Genomic DNA, 21,019 nt, shown 5'->3' with positions numbered 1-21,019 from the left:
CTCCAGAGGAAAAAAAGTCTTTCAAATTAACTGATGTCAGAAAGTTATAGAGATGAATAATTTACTTCTATTTACAAAAACCCAACTTATGTGGTGTTATAGCTCAGCTCCATTTAGGACAATGAAAGTAAGTTGCAATATAATACACAACATGAGGATAGGTGTGGTGCTGTCTCTGGAACCAACAGTTACAATTATTGTGTATTTGTCACACTCAGAGGTCACTTAAATAAGTAAAGGCCTGGTCACATAACACTCCTACGGGCAGTTTCCTTGAGAAGTGAGCTGGGGGGGGGGGGGGGAATATCCCAGGTTCAACCTCTTTATGGGTTAGAATTTAAGGGGAACTCCAGGTAGAGGTTAAGAAAATTAAACTTCTGCAGAAGCATATAGCATTACTTACCTGTCTATCCCAGCTTTGAAACTACCAAAAATCAATTTGTTTGGGGGGGGGGGGGGGGTTGTTCTGTATTGTGTTTCTGTCCTTCCTGGTTGAGCAGTTCCCAGAATGCAATGCTTTCCCTCAGCTGATCATCACAGTCCCCCACCCATCACAATCAGTAAAATTAGTGCTGCAGCTGCTTCTGGCCATTCAGAGATGTTGAAGCACTCAGTAGATTGGGGGATCCAGCAAAGCCTCCTGTGAGATCATGCCCTGCCCCCTGTCTGCATCATCAGCCTGTGCTCAGCAAACTCACACAATGTGAGACAGAGACATGGAATATTTGTCTCCTAAGGTTCGGAGAGCAGTGGGAGCAGGAGACAATGTGAATTGGCACAGGGGACATTTTTCTTCACTTACTCACTTACTGGATTTCTATCAGCTACCAGTGTGGCAGAACCGTACAGGTATGGTAATACATTGTATAGACACATCTATATAACTTTTAATGTACTTTCAATAGAAAACAAGTTTTTCTTATTCAGAATTCCTCTTTAAACCCTGCAAATTTAGGTACAGAGTTTTACTGCTAGGCCTCAACAATTTCCAGTTCCCTTCAACCTCTAAAACCAAGTGCCTAAACTGCAGCATTACCCTACAACCTGTTCAGGTTGCTACCTTTACTAAAATGGATATCCCCACCTGAGCTGGTTATCGATAAAATAAGGATAAAAAGGTTAATCACTGTGGTCCGATCTTTAGGACCCCCATCAATCCCAAGAAAGCAAGTACAGTACTCGCCTCTTTCCGGCTCCACAGAGAATGAATAATGCCCCTTTTGACCATGGTTTTATTTTTAGTAATTTTATATAAATGATTTGGTTACACCCCCCCCCCCTTTTTTTTCCCTCTTCCCCTTTTTTCCAAAGTAAGAAAAACACTGTTAGGCTATGTTCACACAACGTATCTTTACTATTAATCATGGCTGTTGTTGCAAACTGCAACACCCAATGTAATTAATAGAAAAGATAAATTAGATTAAAGTCAGAGAGAATCCCAGCCGGAGTGTATACACATAGGAGGACATTTATCAATGAAAAAATGCATATTTTTTGTCGGAAAATGGTCAGATGCGAATAAATTTATTCGCAAATGGCCATTTTGCTAATAAATATTCACATCTGGCCATTTTCCGCCCGGCACGCCAGGGGGGGCGGGGAGGGGGTGAGGAGGGAGAGGAATGAGGGGGTGCAGAGTCCGCTCAATTCATCATTTGGTTTGCAATGAAATAGTCAGAAAACCTACTCCAGCTCTGAGCTGGCGTAGGTTTCCTGGCGCGCGCACAGGACTTATGTAGAGGCCGTACGCCTCTACATAAATCTCCGTACTGTCGGAGCTGCGGGGACATTGTTAAGTCCGGCGCAGAAAACGCCGGACTTAATAAATGGCCCCAATAGTATACACTCCAGCTGGGATTCCTAGCGGCCGCACAAAAAACTGACATGTCAGTTTTGTGCAGCCGCTATTCAAGTAGCGGCCGCACAACACTGGCAGTTTACACAATGGAAAGTGTGGCTCCAGCCAGACTTTCCATGGTGTGTTATGGTGAATGGGATGCAGGCACACACGGGTACGCCCGCATCCCAATTCAACAGAAAGTACCTGCCGGGATGGTTCTTTGACACAGCCGCGTCACAGAATGGCCGGTGTCATACTAAGTGTAAACCCGGCCTTACACTGAATCTAGATGCTGCATTTTGAAGACTTGTATTTACTCTTGATAGGATCTTGTGTTCCATACTTTTGTTGATGTGACTTTCCCAGTCATTTATGTGCTAAACTCTAATAAATCAGTTTTGGGGAAAATAAATAAATAAATAACCAATTTAAACAGAAGAAGACCCAGTACTTAATCTTGGGTTCAACACTTAGAAACATGGGGACCATGCGAAGTAAGAATCATTGACCACCACTCTCTGGGTATGGTCCTTAGCAACTATAAGGGACAGTGTCAAACGCTTTTGCAAAGTTCAGATACACTATATCCACATCCACCCTCTATACAGGCTTTTTACTAACCGCTTCATAAAAAAATTGTTGGTTTGCTAGCTACTTTCCTTAGTAAGGGTGCGTGCACACTGAGGACACTGACGAATGTAAAGTATAGGGTGCCTTCGCTATCAGCTGAATGAATTGACCACGACAGAGATTGCGCTCAGGATTTCCGCCTATTTTCCTCAGTGTGCACACACACCCTAAAACCATGCTGGCTAAGGTGCGCAAGCCTCCCATTGACTGTCATTATTACAGGGAGGCTGGCGGGGTGCCGCGGAATTCTGCCAGTTTTGCTCCGTGTGAACGGAGCCAATCACTTATAATACAGTTACCCTCTACATACTCCTGAACATAATTCCACTTGTGCTACTCAAAAAGCTTTTCCTGGAAAAAAGGCCATGTATGCCTATAAAATCCCTTGTTTACCAGTCTACAATTACCTGTGCCACAGCACAAACACATCCACTAGTTGCGATGCAGGCAATGCAACACTGTGATCTTTCCCTCAGCAACGCATGTTGCATCTACCATGTAGCCAGTAGCGTAGCTACCATAGAGCCAGGGTAGGCAGTTGCTATGGGGCTCGTGCAGGAGGGGGGCCCGGGGGAGAAGGTTCTGCTTCTGCTTAAAGGACAACTCCCACGAAATTTTTTTTTAGCTTATGTAACACACATTACAAAGTTATATAACTTTGTAATGTGGTTAAATACCCGGTCTGGCCCCCTTCCCCCACTTTCGGACCCCCGACCCCCCGCCCGGAAGTTAAAGAATATATACATTACCTATTACGATCGTCACGGTCCTCTTCTCCCGGGCGGCATCTGGTGACGACGACGTCAGAGTCGGGGGGCGGTCCGGGTCTTCTTCCTCCTCGGCGTCTTCATAGAGAGTGAATGGGACGGAAAAGGCTGCTGGTGCACATGCGCACCAGCAGCCTTTTCTTTGGCTGGAGCCCATCACATGGCTTCCTGCTTCGTCAGCCCTGATTGGCTGTGGTTGCTGGAAGCCATGTGATGCGCTCCAGCCAATGAAAAGGCTGCCAGTGCGCAAGCGCACTGGCAGCCTTTTCCATCCCCAGGACCCGGAAATCAGAGACATCGCTGGACGGCAGACGGCGGTGAGGCGGACGGCGGGCGAATGGAGTGGCGATCGTCACCGGAGGGATGGTGAGTATGGTGTCTGTGTTTTTTTTTTTGGGGGGGGGGGGGGGGGGTCCTGCGGGAGTTGTCCTTTAACCCCTTATGTACTGCAGTGTGTAAGTGATCTGTGTAGGAATGAAAAAAATTAAACAGCATGTCCACAAGTTGGGACAAAAGTGACATATTAATTCTGTAAGTGTATATTTTTAAAACTTTTTATGATTTTACAACTTTTGCGCATCATAACACATAAAGGGTTTATCACAAGATTACAAAAGGATAGGTGACTAGTGGGAGTTTACAAGAACAGGGGTTTGAGTGGAATGGTCCTGCTTGGGCACTGCCACTCTATTCAAATGCTATAGGTCTGTGTTCCAGTATGCATAACCACAATGGGTCACTCAGGACCCCTAATTTCATAAGTCGTCAATGTCACAGCAGTTGGACCTCCATCAATAATTATCTTCTGGATATATTATTGTACTGTCCCAGTACAGATGTGCCACTACCATTGAATTTCACCTGGTAGCACTTCAAGGTAGCACTTCTAGCACTTTCCCCACCAATAGGAGATTAGTCCCAGTCACCCCTATATAGGATATAGCTAGTTCCTGGTGGGAGGGTCTTCTTTAGTAGATGGTGGTGAGAGAAAGAGACAAAAAAGAACTAGTTCCTGCTGAAGCTTATACCCCAGCCTGGTCTGAGGGCCAGGGCCTTTGTCAGGAACCACGGATCACAGAGTTTCCAAAGAGACTTTCTAAGAACAAGCATGCAGTGCTAAACCCAGAGATGGGGTCACTGTCACCTGGGAAAACCTTGTCTACGCCAGGGGTAACCATCAGATACCTAATTGTGACAATCCAGCAACAACGGATTAGTCCACAGTGGAGCAAAGTGCCTGTAAGCCGACAAACTCCAATAATTGACCTACTCGGGGAACCTTGAGGGGTTAGCTACACCCAGTTGTTCAACCCTGGGACTCGTGCTACAAGACCTGATACTCCGTGGTCTGTCTTCTTCTTCTCAGTCCTAACCGTGAGTACAAGATTCTTCAACCAAGTAACACACAGTACAAGTTGCCCCAGCAGAGTTCTATACTACTAGATGAGGCCCCAAGACAGTCCCTTAGGCTACAAACCCACTTGCCGGATCTGCAGCGAGTCCCCTCACTGCGTATTTGCAGCGAGACTCACTGCAGATCCCGGTCCTATACTTTCAATGGCAGACAAACACGGCTTCGGCAGTTCCAGGTGTCTTCAGCAAGCCGGAGCGGGGACCAGGTGAAGTATATGCTCCAGCCAGCCGCCCGCCTGCAGCCCCTTTAACACCTCACGCAGCCCCGCCCGCCCGATCGGGGCACGCAGGGGAGCGATCGGGTGGCCGGGGCTGTGGGAGGTGTTAAAGGGGCTGCGGGCAGGCGGGCGGCTGGCTGGAGCATATACTTCACCTGGTCCCCGCTCCGGCTTGCTGAAGACACCGGGAACTGCCGAAGCAAGCCGGAGCCAGGATCAGATAAAGTATCAGCTCCGGCGGCCGGGGGGTTAACGGGGTGGGCTGCGGACAAACTCGCAGCAGGGATGTACATCCCTGCTGCATGTTTGTCTGCCATTGAAAGTATAGGGCCGGGATCTGCAGCGAGTCTCGCTGCAAATGCGCAGCGAGGGGACTCGCTGCAGATCCGGCAAGTGGGTTTGTAGCCTTACAGGGGTTGTTCAGTGAAAATCATTTTGCTTTCAAATCAACTGGTGTCAGAAAGTTATGTAGATTTGTAAAAAAAAAATCTATTTAAAAATCTCAAGTCTTCCTGTACCTATCAGCTACGAAATGTACTGCAGGAAATGTTTTATTTTCAGTCTGACACAGTGCTCTCTGCTGACATCTCTGGCCAAGACAGGAACTGTCCAGAGTAGGAGAGGTTTTCTATGGGGTTCATAGAAAACCAAGACAGCGTTCCTGTCTCGGCCAGAAATGTCAGCAGAGAGCACTGTGTCAGACTGAAAATAAAACATTTCCTGCAGCACATTTAGTAGCTAAGAAGTACAGAAAGATTTTTTAAATAGAAGTAAATTACAAATCTATAAAACTTTCTGGCACCAGTTAATTTGAAAGAAAAAGATTTTCACTGAACCACCCCATTAACCTATTTTTACTCAAGTAACACCTACTACCTACAAGCACCCAAGCCAAGTCTTTTGTGTCGTCCATCAAGAGAAATTTAGGTCAGTCATTATGAAAGAAAAAAAACAAAACATTGTTTTTTATTTATATTTCCTATGGCCTCCACCATATCATATAAAAAATGTTTTCTTTTTCTGCAGGTCAGCACCATTATGGCAATACTTAACGTAGGGTATTTTTATGTTTAAACCCCTTAAGGTCAAAGCCAATTTTCATTTTTGCGCTTTTGCTTTTTCCACTTTATGTTTAAAAGTCCATAGCGCTTGCATTTTTTCACCTAGAGACTTATAAGAGCGCTCATTTGTGGCGCCATGATGTGTTTTTTCTATCGGTACCTTGATTGCGCAATTTTGCACTTTGGAATTTTTTTGCACTGACGCCGTTTACCCTGCGTGATCAGGAATGTGATTAATTAATAGTTTGGGCAATTACGTGCGCGGTGATACCAAATATGTTTATTTATTTGTTTATTTATTAATTTATAAAATGGGAAAAGGGGGGTGATTTGGACTTTTATTAGGGGAGGGGATTTTCAGGTATGTCATGGGTCGCTAAGGGGTTAAACAATAAAATCACTTTTAAAAAACTAAGCTGTGTGGCCATTTTCTGAAAATCAGAACTTTTTATTATCTTTCAGCCCACATAGTTATATTAGGACTTGTTTTTGTGAGACAATCTGTAGTTTTAATTAGTACCATATTAGAGGCACATGTGACATTTCATAATCAGAAATTATGTCTTTTTTATGGCATTCAATGTGAAGAACAAATAACATTACAGTTTTATAGGATGGGTCGTTATTAATGGGCTGAAACCTAATATGTTTTTATTACTAGCAAAGGGTGTTTTTTTTACTTTACATTTACTTTTTTTGTTATCATCATTATTATTAAACAAAATCTTTTCCCTTTTTTGTTTGTGGTGCAATTATCTGATTGCTGATAGAGTACTGCTGTGTACTATGCACTTGCTGATGGTTAAATGGCACTTACAGGCTTCCATACAAGGCAGCCCCAAACGCCACAATTTGTATTTAAGCTGACATGGCAACTATTGGAACCCAGTGATCATATCACAGGGTTGTCAACAGGCTACAGGCAGAATCTCCTCCCTCTGTAGCCTGCAGACGCAGAAGTCTCTGCTGACCACATTTCTATGTAATTCTTTGAAAAATTCTAAAAGAGAAGCCCTACCTTGGAATATCTGTAAAATTGGAGGATTTTTTTAATTTCTGACAACTTCTGGGACCTTTAAACCCATTTGGACTGTGCTATTCTATTGTAGGTATGTACCACAGTATATATTACTCTTACAGGCGCTACGTGACTTTCTTTATCAATCATGGCTCAACGCTGACTACAAATCCCTACTCTAAGCAGAACACGATAGATCGTGATTAAGTCTCTTCACATTGATTCTATAAAAATGTACGGATTCAGCCCAAGGCACATCACCTCGGCTCCTGAACCACCAGCGTTCATCTGGCCACAGCACAGAGTTACAAGGGACAAATTAAGACAGATAAATACGCCACTCACCCGCAATCCGACACGAGGCGTGTGATGCTAAGTCCTCTTCCCCGATTTCTCTCTAAAAAGATAGATCATATTATGTTTTATATATTTTTTCTTTTGCTTTCATGCAGTTATGCTTTCATCAGTTGTCACGGAAACACATTTTTTTTCTTTTCCACTCGAATGTCTACATTTCGGTAACCATGGATACAAGACAACCAAAGAATGTAAAAGTGACAATTATAGGGTCTTGTAAGTTTACAGATATATAATGCGCGTGTAAAGTGTTAGTACAAAACACTGTCGATATTATATTGACATGTACCTTGTAGGCATTAGACCATATGGGGGCAATCTATGGCGTCAATGGGGCATCAACAGTGAGTAACATCATTACTTGCTGATTTGTGGGATGCCAATCTGAGGGCTGTTCTGCAGTGGCTGGAAGTGCTGCTGTGCAGGATTAAAGGGGTAATTAGATGGGTTAGTATTGCAGCTTCTCAAGGAGAGTGTGTATATAGGAATAGGCTCTATAGACCAGAGGTGTCAAACTCAGGTGCTCCGGCTGTTGCAGAACTACTATTCCCATCATGCCTGGACAGCCAGCTGATAAATGAAATATGCCAATGAATAAAAGGCATTTAGTGGAGACAGGTTCCTGTGAGGTTTTCTAACTAATATCATGCATATACCACATAGGGGTGTTATACAGGTATAAATTGCACATGACAGACATGTGGCCCTGCTGCAGATTTTGCATTGGGGCCTAAAAACTAAAAGTCACAGTGGCAGTCCGTTCCCACACCTACTGCAGAAGATAGCTTAAAGGGAACCTGTCACCCCGTGCGGGGGTGACAGGCTCCCGACCCCCGCTAGAGCCCCCTATACTTACCTGTTCGCGCCGGGTCCTGCTTCTTGATCCGGTCCGATGACGGAGATTTCAGTGCCCGAAGCCCGGCGCGCACGCTCCTGAGATGAGCCCGACGCTCATAGAGAATGGAGCGTCGGACTCACCATTCATTCTCTATGGGCGTCGGACTCATCTCCGGAGCGCGCACCGGGCTTCGGGCACTGAAATCTCAGTCACCAGACCGGGTCAAGAAGTGGGACCCGGCGTGATCAGGTAAGTATAGGGAGCTCTAGCGGGGGGTCAGGAGCCTGTCACTCCGGCACATGGGGTGACAGGTCCTCTTTAAGTCCCCCCACATGAAATGCAACTTAAAGAGGATGTACCACCCGGTACATCCTCTTTAACCTGAACCCACGTTTTGATCGGTGTAAAAAAAAACAAAGTGTTTTTTATTAATAAAAAGCCCCCTCCCCTAAAAAAAGTTTGAATCACCCCCCTTTTCCAATGTTACAAATAAAAATAAATAAATAAACATGTTTGTTATCGCCGTGTAAGTAATCACCCAAAATATTAATTTATCACATTCCTGATCTCGCACGGTAAACAGCATAAGCACAAAAAAATCCCAAAGTGCAAAATTGCGCATTTTTGGTCGCATCAAATCCAGAAAAATTTTGATAAAAAGCGATCAAAAAGTTGCATATGCGCAATCAAGTTACCGATAGAAAGAACACATCATGGCGCAAAAATTACACCTCACACAACCCCATAGACCAAAGGAAAAAGGCGCTATAAGCCTGGGAATAGAGCGATTTAAGGACCATATATTTGTTAACAATGGTTTGAATTTTTTAAAAGCCATCAGATAAAATTAAAGTTCTACATCTTACATATCGTTGTAAACGTAACGACTTGAGGAAACATATATAAGTCTGTTTTACCCCAGGGCAAACGGTGTTAAAACAAAAACTCTCCAAATAAAAAAAAATGTGTTTTTCAATTTCACCACACATTTATTTTTTTCCTGCTTTTGCAGTGTACTTTATGAAAAAATTCAGCCTGTCATTGCAAAGTACAATTAGTGGCACAAAAAATAAGGGCTATGTGGGTTTCTAGGTAAAAAAAAAAAAATGCAACTTTTAAGCACAAGGAGGAAAAAACGAAAACGCTAAAATTTTAATTGGCCCGGTCCTCTAAGGGTTAAAGTACTTTATTGCCCCCCAAAAGTTATACAAATTACCAATATACACTTATTACGGGAGATGCTTATAAAGTGCTTTTTTCCCTGCACTTACTACTGCATCAAGGCTTCACTTCCTGGATAAAACGGTGATGTCGCAACCCAACTCCCAGAGCTGTGCGGGCTGTGGCTGCTGGAGAGGATGATGGCAGAGGGATGCTCAGTGTCCCTTCAGTGCAGTGTCCCTCAGTGTCCCCCTGCCATCATCCTCTCCAGCAGCCACAGCCCGCACAGCTCTGGGAGTTGGGTCGTGACATTACCATGTTATCCAGGAAGTGATATCACCATGTTATCCAGGAAGTGACATCACCATGTTATCCAGGAAGTGAAGCCGTGATGCAGTAGTAAGTGCAGGGAAAAAGCACTTTATAAGCATTTCCCGTAATAAGTGTATATTGGTAATTTGTATAACTTTTGAGGGGCAATACAATACTTTAATACATTTTTTTGTCATACTTCTCCTTTAAATGGGCACTTTCATTAAAAACAAACAACTTTTGACTTGTCATAGAGACATGATACAACTTTTCATCAACTGGGGTCTGGGTGTGCAAATCCCCACTGATCGACAGAAGTCATAAGAAGCACTAGCTAAGCTCTGTCCTCTTGGCAGGAGATGTACTTCTATAGAAGTCTATGGTACTGTCTCTTGTGGCAAGACAGGGAAGAATGCACTCAGCTGCGTACTTCTCTTCACTAGTTCTAATGATCAGTAGGGGTCTGAACACCCTGACCTCCGCACCAATCAAAACTTTTTTTTTTTTACATAAAAAAAACTTTTTAAATGACAGGTGCACTTTAAATAGGCAGCATGTTACTTTGTTGAAAACATTAAATATCAACAGTACAAGCGATTTTAAGAAACTCTGTAATAGGTTTTATCATTCAAAAAAGCCTCCTTCTGTACTCAAGAAGCAATCTCCCAGCCTCCCCCCCCCCTGACTTCTTATCTGTGCATTATCAGGCAAACACGTCTTCATTACAGAGAAGCCAGTGAAGACGGGTTCTGCTCTCTCCATTCTATCCTTATGGAGGGAGGAGGGTCCGAGGGAGATGAGGGAGCAGGAAGAGGTGACATGAAGGTCAGCTGTTTGTAGACTCGGCACATAAAACGCTGGATTCTTGGGTCAGAAAGGTCAGTGCTTATCTATGAACTTACTGAGAGAAGATTGCAGGGTGTTGTGCTGTGCAGGACTGCTCCGTGCTCAGTCACTCCTAACAGCCCCTCCCCTCTCCATAGCCACATAATGGAGACAGAAATCCTGCTTCTTCTGAAGGGAGGGGGGAGGCTGGGAGATTGCTTTTTTCAGTCCAGAAGGAAACTCTTTTGGTTTATAAACCTATTACAGAGTTTCTTAAAATCGCTAATACTACTGATTTCTGCAATAAAAAAAAAAATATGGCAGTTATGCTTTAAACCCTCATTGATCCTCTACTCACAAAGCCAAATTCAGCAATTTTTCAGGGTGAATAAGGGCTGCAGTGTGACTGACATATCTGCCATCATATGTGCATTAGATACATGTAGCATCAGTAAGGAGTAAAGAGACATAGGATAAACCTCTTGCCCTGTGTGTGTGTGTGTTTTATCTAGTTTTATAGTCAATACTTCTGTAACTATGTCAAACTACAGGTAAGTTACCATAACGTATGTGAGATTACTAAGTCAGCTCTGCTTTATCTGTACAGAATCGTTCCAGTGTACACTCTAATTAAAGACAAATGTTTATTTAATAAGCTGCAGGTATCCCACTGATCCCTATGGGACATACAGACATTCAATGTTGCATTTTACGATCTTGTCCTATAACGTGATGTTCCCCTGTCATTCACCAGACACATGTGAATTCCGCCTGGAGAGGCCTGCGGGTGCAGCACGCATTGTGTTACTTGCAATACTCCCGTGACAGGCATCTCCATGGCAACACGTCATGTTTGTGCTGGTGATAACAGGGGAGGCTACTTCCATAGCAACCATGTCAGCAGTCGCCGCCTCATGAAATTAGCAGAACAAATAATCCTGCGGCTGTGCTGGGAATAACACTGTGCAGAAGGATGTGCCTTCCCTTACAGTGATCCTGGGCCAAAGTGCAAACTGCAACCTCCAAGTACTACATACTGTAGGATGATTGCATATTTTCCAGTGATTTGCTCCGACCTTCTTGCAACATTTAACCCTTCCTGACAGTGATTTTTGGCACTTAGAGAGCTATCCCTTATTCACAAGATAAGGGACAACTATCTGACCGGGTGGGGGCAAAGTGTCAAGAAAGGAAACCGCAGTTTCCTGTTAGAATAAACTGGTGGCTCAAACATGTGCTCCACCACCCCATTCATTCTTTATAGAAGCTATGGGGAAAGCTGAACCCCGTACTTGGACCCCTCTGGCATCTCCCATAGAGAATGAAGCGTCATTGGTCTGCATAGGTGACCTGCTGCTCCATTCCTGCAAGATACCCAGGTCGCTGTTCTCCAGATTGAGGGGGGGGGGGGGGGGGGGGCGGCAAGAAATGGCATCAGTTTAGTGGTATAATGGATGATATCCTTCTATAGGATAATCCGGCCTAAGGGCAGTTGTGCCAGGGGGTGGATGACAATTTTTGGAAGGCTCATGGTATAATATTGCTGAAAGATCTCTATGCACTGGATGTATTTAAACCTTCACTCAATTGCAGGAGGAGTTCCATCTGCCAAGGGGGTCCTTCTTTCATCACCTCCAAATCCATCATGCCTTGGCCAGCCAGTTCCACTGCCTGTTTCAGAATATCCACTAATAGGTGTGTTGTAGTCCCGAGGACCAAGGGTGTTGGTTTCTGCATTGTACATTCACCTCATTACTGTTAAGGCTGTTAGTACCCCTCTTACGGCGGAGATTTACTGGAAAGCCCATATCCCATCGTTGAGTACAGAAGAAAACAAAGAAAGGAGCGCACCAACTATTATAAAAAATAATACAAAATTTATTGATGAACAGCACAAAAAAAGGCAAATTAAAACCATTTAAAAACACAGATCATGAAACACCCTACAATACAGGGTGTGCATCCCACTGCTAAGGGCCCAGATAACCCCACCATTGGAACCGGGTGCACTAAGGTAATAAGAAAATGTACACAGTAATAATACCAAACAAAGAATGTGCAAAAAGATACAATACAACCTGTAATGGTGTACCTGAAGAATCAGTGTGGTGAAGATACCCTACATGCATCGCTGCCCCCCTGCAGCATGGTCAGGAGCTTGAAAAATGCCCTACTGACATATAAGGGCCAAAACTCGTTGCAATTTTAATACATTTTTACAGTGTTAGTATTATGCGGTATCCGTAGTGTGCTCTGTGGCCACAGTCACGCCGGATTATATACTATTCCTCCTGCGCTTGTGTTGAATAGAGGATCCACAAGACGATTCGATCCAGACCAGCTCAGTCTGCTTCGCAGTACATATACACCTTTGGTGGTATCCCTCTGACGAACTGTGGTGGTAAACTTCATTATAGGCTGAATATAGTGCTGTGTCTATAATTTTGCACAATCAAAATAGGCAAGTGTATACCACCTCCCTGTGTGCCATCCTCTTTATTGTTGCCAGTATCTTTATATACTACACCAGAAGGCGCCTCTCCACCTCTCTTTCACTACTAGATCGAGCATCTGCATACATTTGCTGTTTGTTTGATGCCCCTGCATGGGGAAGTTTTGAATACTGCTAACTTCTTGTTCTTTGGAGTGTGGAAATGTGATTTTTCTCTGCTTAAAGTTCGATAAAACGAATGGGAAAAAAGTGGTCCGTTCCCCCTTAATCAGACAGGAGGAAAAGAAGACAAAAATGAAGAAGAATTATTACTATATCATATAATGTATACAGTACAGGGTGCTGTTCTGGTGATCGTGGGGACGGGGGAGGGGTGCAGTGCTTAGAAACAATAGGAATTAAATTAATTTAAATCAGGTTACCCGTTTAACATTATTCTGCAGGTCAGCAATGCCTAATTTGTATAGTTTTGGTTTTACTCCTTTTAAAAAACATAAACTTGTTTTATGTCTCCCTAGTCTGAAACCCATAACTTTTTTATGTTTCCATCTGCGGGAAACAGATATAATTTTCATTGGTACTATTTTTGGTCACTTATCTATTCTGTATTGGGAATAAATGATAAATAATGTGATATATATTATATGGGGGGGATAAATCACCATTAGAGATGAGCGTACCTCGAGCATGCTCGAGTCCATCTGAACCTGAGCATTCAGCATTTGATTAGCAGTGGCTGCTGAAGTTGGATAAAGCCCTAAGGCTATGTGAAAAACATGGATATAGTCATTGGCTGTATCCATGTTTTCCAGACAACCTTAGAGCTTTATCCAACTTCAGCAGCTCCAGCTGATCAAATGCTGATCGTTCGGGTTCGGATGGACTCGAGCATTCTCGAGGTTCACTCATCTCTAATCACCATCCTTCGGCGGTTTACTCCTTCCTTTTTTCAGTTAGAACACATGCCTGCTCAGCTGAGCCGAACTGAACATTCTTGTGTATATATAAGGATCAGAAGAGACAGGGCCGGCTCCAGGTTTTTGTGTGCCCTTGGATGACTGAGCCTCAGCGGGCCCCTTTGTGAAATATATATATTTTACCTTAGTTAACAATAAGCTGTTGAACTGCCCGGGGCCAGCACACAGCAGCTGGGCTTGCAGTGGAACTCAGTCACACTTCACTGTGACGCCATCCTAATAAAGTAAGTAGGTCCCTTTGTGCCTTAATAAAGTAGGAAGGCCCCCATCTGTGTGTCCACAATAATAGTTAGATCCCTCTGTGCCCGCCCCATTTAAGGCCCCTCTGTGTACCTATATCGTAGTAAGGCCCCCTTTGTACATTCATACAGTAGGTAGGCCCCCTCTATGTAGCCCCGGTAGGTAGTCCCCATCTAAATGTTATGTCCCTGTAGGTAGTTAGCCCCCTGGGCCCTCATGGTATCCCAACACCACTAATAGCAGCATCCCCTTTGTTGTTACACCTCTTGTAGGTAGTTGCCCTGAACTCTGATACCCCCCTTGTAGGCATCCTCCGTAAAAAAAAACAAAAAAAACTTGTCCACGTAAGCCGTGTGCTGGCACCAGCCCTGACATAGCTGTCCCATGTATACAGGTGCCTTTAGTTTTCTCATTTCTATTATATCCAGCTCTGCACAAGTAAATGCAAATTTCTGGATTATTAAAGGTTGAAATTCAATCTGCATTTATTTTTATTCACAAGCGCCTCCCCCCCTCCTAATATAAGAGAATTGCAGGGTGCAGGTAAAATGCATTTTTGTCTTTTCTATGGCTTAAAAGGCCATAGCAGTTGCATTTTTTCACCTAGAAACCCACATGAGCCCTTATTTTTTTGCGCCACTAATTGTACTTTGCAATGAAAGGCTGAATTTGTTTATAAAGTACACTGCAAAACCAGAAAATTTATTTTATTTGGGGGGTATTTGCTTTTACGCCGTTTGCTCTGGGGTGAAACTGGCTTGTTATGCATGTTCCTCCATTCGTTACGATTACAATGATATGTAACATGTATAACTTTTATTTTATTTGATGGCTTGTAAAAAATTCAAACCATTGTTAACAATTATATGTTCCTTAACCCATAGCTGCACCAGGACGTTATTGAACGTCCTCGTGCCGCTATGGGAGTTCAGAGGGGGGTCGCGCGGCGACCCCCCTCTGAACTGCCGCGATCCCGGGTGCCGCATGTAGCCCGGGCTCGCGGCTATTAGCGGGCACGGTCCGATCGCCGTGCCCGCTAATTAAGTACTTAGAAGCAGCTGTCAAAGTTGACAGCTGCTTCTAAATACTTGCTGTTATATATCCCTGGTGGTCTAGTGGGGGGATCGCCCCCCTGCGGCGCGATTGCGGGGGGGCGATCCCTGCATCCATACCAGGCCGGGGTCTGCTCCGTAATGGCGCTGATCCCGGCTCGGCATTCTATTACTTTTGGCTGCAGCAGCCAAAAGTAATAGAACACCGATCTCATGGATTCATGCAGTATAACTATACTGCATGGATCTCTATGAGAGATCAGAGTGCATATACTAGAAGTCCCCCAGGGGGGCTTCTAGTATATGTGTAAAGTAAAAGAAAAATGTATTTTTAATAACACAAAATCCCCTCCCCTAATAAAAGTCTGAATCACCCCCCTTTCCCCATTTTATAAATAAAAATAAATAAATAAATTAATAAACAAACATGTTTGCTATCGCCGCGTGCGTAATCGCCCGAACTATTAATTAATCACATTCCTGATCTCACACGGTAAACGGCGTCAGCGCAAAAAAATCCCAAAGTGCAAAATTGCGCATTTTTGGTCGCATCAAATCCAGAATAATTGTAATAAAAAGCAATCAAAAAGTCATATATGCGCAATCAAGGTACCGATAGAAAGATCACATCATGGCGCAAAAAATGACACCTGACACAGCCCCATACACCAAAGGATAAAAGCGCTATAAGCCTGGGAATGGAGCGATTTTAAGGAACATATATTTTCTTTAAAAGGTTTTAATTTTTTACAAGCCATCAAATCAAATAAAAGTTATACATGTTACATATCGTTGTAATCGTAACAACTTAAGGAACATATATAACGAGTCAGTTTTACCCCAGGGCGAACATAGTAAAAACAACCCCCCCCCAAATAAAAAAAAAACATTTTTTTTTTCAATTTCACCACATATAATTTTTTTCTGGTTTCCCGGCACATTTTAGGCAAAAATTACATCTGCCATAGCAAAGTACAATTAGTTGCGCAAAAAATAAGGGCTCATTTGGGTCTCTAGGTGGAAAAATGCAGGCGCTATGGCCTTATATACACGAGGAGGGAAAAACGAAAATGCAAAAATGAAAACTGGCTGTGTCCCCTAAGGGTTAAAATCGCTCCATTCCAATGTTTATAGCACTTTCATCCTTTGGTCTGAGGGGCTGTGTGAGGTACTTTTTGCGCTTTCGGTGGAAACAGCTGGATTCCACCGTCACCAGCTGTTTCCACCGACCGAGGCCGCGTGACACCTTCCAGCTCACAGTAAGTCAGCAACCCGGGATTCCACCCACTGACGTCAGCGGATGTGACGTCTCGGTGTTGCACGGCCTCTACGAGTAAATACGGAGACGGTAAATCTTGGAAGTCATGTGAAATTGCAAAGTCATGTGATACTGTGAAGTCATGTGATACTATGAAGTCATGTGATACTCATGAAGTCATGTGATACTGTGAAGTCATGTGATACTCATGAAGTCATGTGATACTCATGAAGTCATGTGATACCCATGAAGTCACGTGACACTAGCCCCCACCCCTTAGGTGGGAGGTCATAGAACCTAATGGAGTGTATAAAAAGGATCATTTGTATACATGATGTAGGAGCTTGATAAAGGCGGCAGTACGTCGCCAAAACGTGTTGCTCATTAAACCAATTTTATGAATAATACTGGAGAGTACGTCTTGCAAGTCCTGCGCCGAGGCTATATCAGCTATCTACAGTCTATCTTGTATACACATTTAGCAAGTATCGGCATCTAGACGGGGGCCGACCACTACCACTGTTTGCCTGGCTGCGGACTTCTGTGTTATATTGGGCTTTGCTAGTGTTGTGCCTATCGTACGCACAACACGAGAAGGTTAGTCTACAACTTGCTTTTTATATTGGAAATTCCACTCCATTGAGCTACTATACTATATGAGCGCCCCTCTCTGTTCATGTTTGTCCATTCTTCTATATGTAACAGCACTGTGACAGTAAGTTCAGTTTCCCTGCAGTGTCACCACAGGAGATATGAAGCATTACACAACACCAACCCATATCCATAGGTTGTCTGTGTAATGCAGGACAGGAGAGGTCCTCTAGAGCAGGAGTTGTTTTTTTTTTTTGTTTTTTTTTTAAATAGTAGAGTTGAAATTATACTAGAAGTAGTAGTAATAAACTTTATTCACAGATGAACCACCAAAGGAAAGAATTTGAATGCATGAAATAAGTATCAGCTGGTGTTAAAGTAAAGGAGCAGGGGTCTGGGGTGACAAGGTTATTACTCCACTGGGAGACGACAGATATTTATCCAATGAAGATGGTAAAGTCCCTTTCAAGGGGTCGCTAACCTTTGGAGGACTTCATGTGAAATAATGCTCCACTGTCGGGTGGGGGATGGCCTGTGGGACCTAAAACAATTTACTGTCCTGCCAAGCCATGGTGTTTGTGATGGTTTTCCCACCATTGGCCTCTTCAAAGAAAACAAGTGGAACTCCAAGTATTTGTATTTGATCATGCAGATGTGATAAAAAGTATGTGGACCCTCCTAAGAATGAAAGTGATAGATCTGCCAGGGTCAACCTCTAAATGCTATTTGGGTATGTTCACATGGGGCAGACACGCAACGGAATTGAGTTAAGAAGATACAAAGCGTATTACAGTAACTGTAAAGTGTCCACACACTGCTGAAAATATCTGGAGAACCCTCAAGAGCAAATTAATATGTGGTATATTCAATCTGCATGTCAGTTCATTTTATAAATTTACTGTGGATTTTTCTATTTGATGTCAATGAGGTCAAAATCTGCAATAAACTTTGAATGCATATGGGGCATATTTACATGTGCAAATGCGCCAGAATTTTGGTATAATTTGTGCAAAAACTGTTTAACATGACACGCAATATTTACTATTTTTCCTAGCTTCCAATAAAAGAGGTGTGCCCTTGGTAAAAGAGGCGTGGTTTAATAAACATCCACCAGTAACGTTTAAATGTAATGTATCATATATATATATATATATATATATATATATATATATATATATATATATGTGTGTCCCACTGACAAAAATTACAGTGCATACTCTGTGACCTTTGCAGAGGTCCTTCAGCAGGAAGGGGAGGCTGAACTGTGAGGCTGAACTGTGAGCATAATCTATTGTCTTCTCTACTGGTGTCACCTTTCACTGTATTTCTTTACAGATCACTTTCCAGCAGCCTCTTCCTCATCACAGACAGAACAAGTAATCTAAGCTTAGTGTTAGGCCTAGTGGCCAGAATGAATACTACATGATTTTAGGATTAAAGGTTTGCTCAAGATTTGTTTTCCTTCACGTCAACTGGTGTCAGAAAGTTATGCAGATTTGTAAATTACTTCTATTAAAAAAATCTCAATCCTTTTAGTACTTATCAGCTGCTGTATGCTCCACAGGAAGTGCTGTATTCTTTCCAGTCTGACACAGTGCGCTCTGCTGCCATCTGTTAATGACAGGAACTGTTCAAAACAGAAGATGTTTTCTAAAGGGATTTGCTTCTGCTCTGGAAGTTCCTGACAAGGACAGAGGTGGCAGCAAACAGCGCTGTGTCAGACTGGAAAGAATAAACCACTTCCTGCAGAACATATGGCAGCTGATAAGTACTGGAATACTTGATATTTTTAAATAGAAGTCATTTACACCTTTTAACCAAGTAAGGGTATATGCAGACTACAGAAATCACACGGATAACTTGCCGCGGATTTCGTCTCTCGCCCACCACCACCCGCTTGAAGTTCCGCCGGTCCCATAAGCTCCATTCTACGCGCAGGCAAATTCAGACATCTCCCTAAAGTATTGTCATGTTAATAGGGTGGGTGGAGAGCCAAGCGAGAACATGGGGACAAGCGTCGGAATCAAATCCGTGACATTTACTCAGTGTGCACATACACTAAGGGGGAGATTTATCAAAGGGTGTAAAATTTAGACTGGTGCAAACTGCCCACAGCAACCAATCACAGCTCAGCTTAAGGCAGTGCTGAAAGGAAAGCTGAGCTGTGATTGGTTGCTGTGGGCAGTTTGCACCAGTCTAAATTTTACACCCTTTGATAAATCTCCCCCTAATAGTTGATCAAGTTTTAGTTTACATTCCCAATTCCGTGCACAGTCTGTAAGTGCAGACAATGTGCTAAGGAACGGACTTCAGATTATCTAGCATCATCATTCATTATGATGCCAGGAGTTCAGAAACTGTTTAATCTTTGCACTACTTTATGGAGACGTTCACACATTGTAAGACAGGGGCAGAAAAATACACGGGCAGATAGGCTTCTGAAATATGTACAACATTGTCTGAAAGTTTGTTAATACAATATGCACAGAATACACACAAAGGCTATGTTCCCACACAGTATTTTTGCAACCAAAACCAGGAGTGTATTGAAAACACAGAAAGGCTATGTTCACACACTGTTAAAATTGAGTGGATGGCTGTCATATAATGGCAAATAATTGCTGTTGTTTTGAAAAAGCGGTCGTTGTTTGCCATTAAATGACGGCCATCCACTCAATTTTAACAGTGTGTGAACATGTCCTGTGTTTTGAATCCACGCCTGGTTTTGGTTGAAAAATACATTACTGAGCAAAAATATTGTGTGAGAAAGAAGTAACATGTCACTTCTTATGTGTAAAGTAAAAATTTCTTGAAATTCAACAGAAAACACATAAGAGGTGTAAAATCGGTGTATTCTGAAGAAATATGAGCGTCTTGTGCTTCACACCTTTAAAGGAGAAGCCTGGCGAAAATTATTAAAGTATTGTATTGCCCCCCAAAAGTTATACAAATCCCCAATATACACTTATTACGGGAAATGCTTATAAAGTGCTTTTTTCCCTGCACTTACTACTGCATCACGGCTTCACTTCCTGGATAACATGGTGATGTCACTTCCTGGATAAAATGATGTCACAACCCGACTCCCAGGGCTGTGTGAGCTGTGGCTGCTGGAGAGGATGATGGCAGAGGGACACAGGGCACTGGAGGGACACTGAGCATCCCTCTGCCATCATCCTCTCCAGCAGCCACAGCCCGCACAGCTCTGGGAGTCGGGTCGTGACATCACCATGTAATCCAGGAAATGAAGCCTGGATGCAGCAGTAAGTGCAGGGAAAAAAAGCTCTTTATAAGCATTTCCCATAATAAGTGTATATAGGTGATTTGTAAAAATTTTCGCTGGAATTCTTCTTTAAGTATACCGTGCAAAGACTAACAGCCCCACCATGAAGCCGACAACCAAAAAGAGTGTTGAAACACACAGCTCATATGAAATGGGAATATATACATGTCCAATGTGGAGTGTCCATAGCCTAAGGGCCCTATAACACGGAACGATAATCGGCCGAATTGGCCCGATTCGGTCGATTATCGCTCCGTGTAATAAATGCAACGATCAGCCGATGACAACGATCATCGGCTGATCATTGATATAGGTTAGAACCTATTTTTGTCGGGCGCCGACCGCGCACCACTGCGTGTAATAGCGGTGCACGAGCGGCGACTAACAATATGCATTACCCATCCACGTTCCAGGGCTGCTCCTGCCGTCCGCTTTTCCTGGGGTCCCGCCGCGGCTTGTGATTGGCTGAGCGGCCTATCAGCTGACAGGCCGCTCAGCCAATCACAAGCCGCGGCGGGACCCCAGGAGAAGCGGACGGCAGGAGCAGCCCTGGAACGTGGTTGGGTAATGTATGCCAGTTTAGCAAGGGCTGCAAGAACATCGGTAATGATGCCCTTGCAGCTCTTGCTAAACGATTATCGGGCTGTGTAATAGGCCCAATAAACAAGCGACGATCTAGCAGATCGGCGCTTGTTTACAGGTATTATTGGGCCCTGCTCGGTCCGT

The 21,019-nt window shown here is 43.5% G+C and overlaps 1 protein-coding gene across 2 annotated transcripts in view; it reads right to left on the bottom strand.

Moving 5' to 3' along the window:
* Positions 1-21,019, bottom strand: part of ZNF831 (zinc finger protein 831) — a 117,676-nt gene that overhangs the window by 95,500 nt on the left and 1,157 nt on the right. For both annotated transcript variants that reach the window (XM_069951644.1, XM_069951643.1), the window contains exon 2: positions 7,293-7,344. The gene's annotated coding sequence lies outside the window, so the exon portion shown is untranslated. The remainder of the gene's footprint in view (positions 1-7,292; positions 7,345-21,019) is intronic.

The sequence above is a fragment of the Dendropsophus ebraccatus genome, chromosome 14, assembly GCF_027789765.1.
Source record: "Dendropsophus ebraccatus isolate aDenEbr1 chromosome 14, aDenEbr1.pat, whole genome shotgun sequence".
Taxonomy (NCBI): Eukaryota; Metazoa; Chordata; class Amphibia; order Anura; family Hylidae; genus Dendropsophus; species Dendropsophus ebraccatus.
Note: the sequence above shows the minus strand (reverse complement) of the source record. Positions and strands in the feature narration are given on the sequence as shown.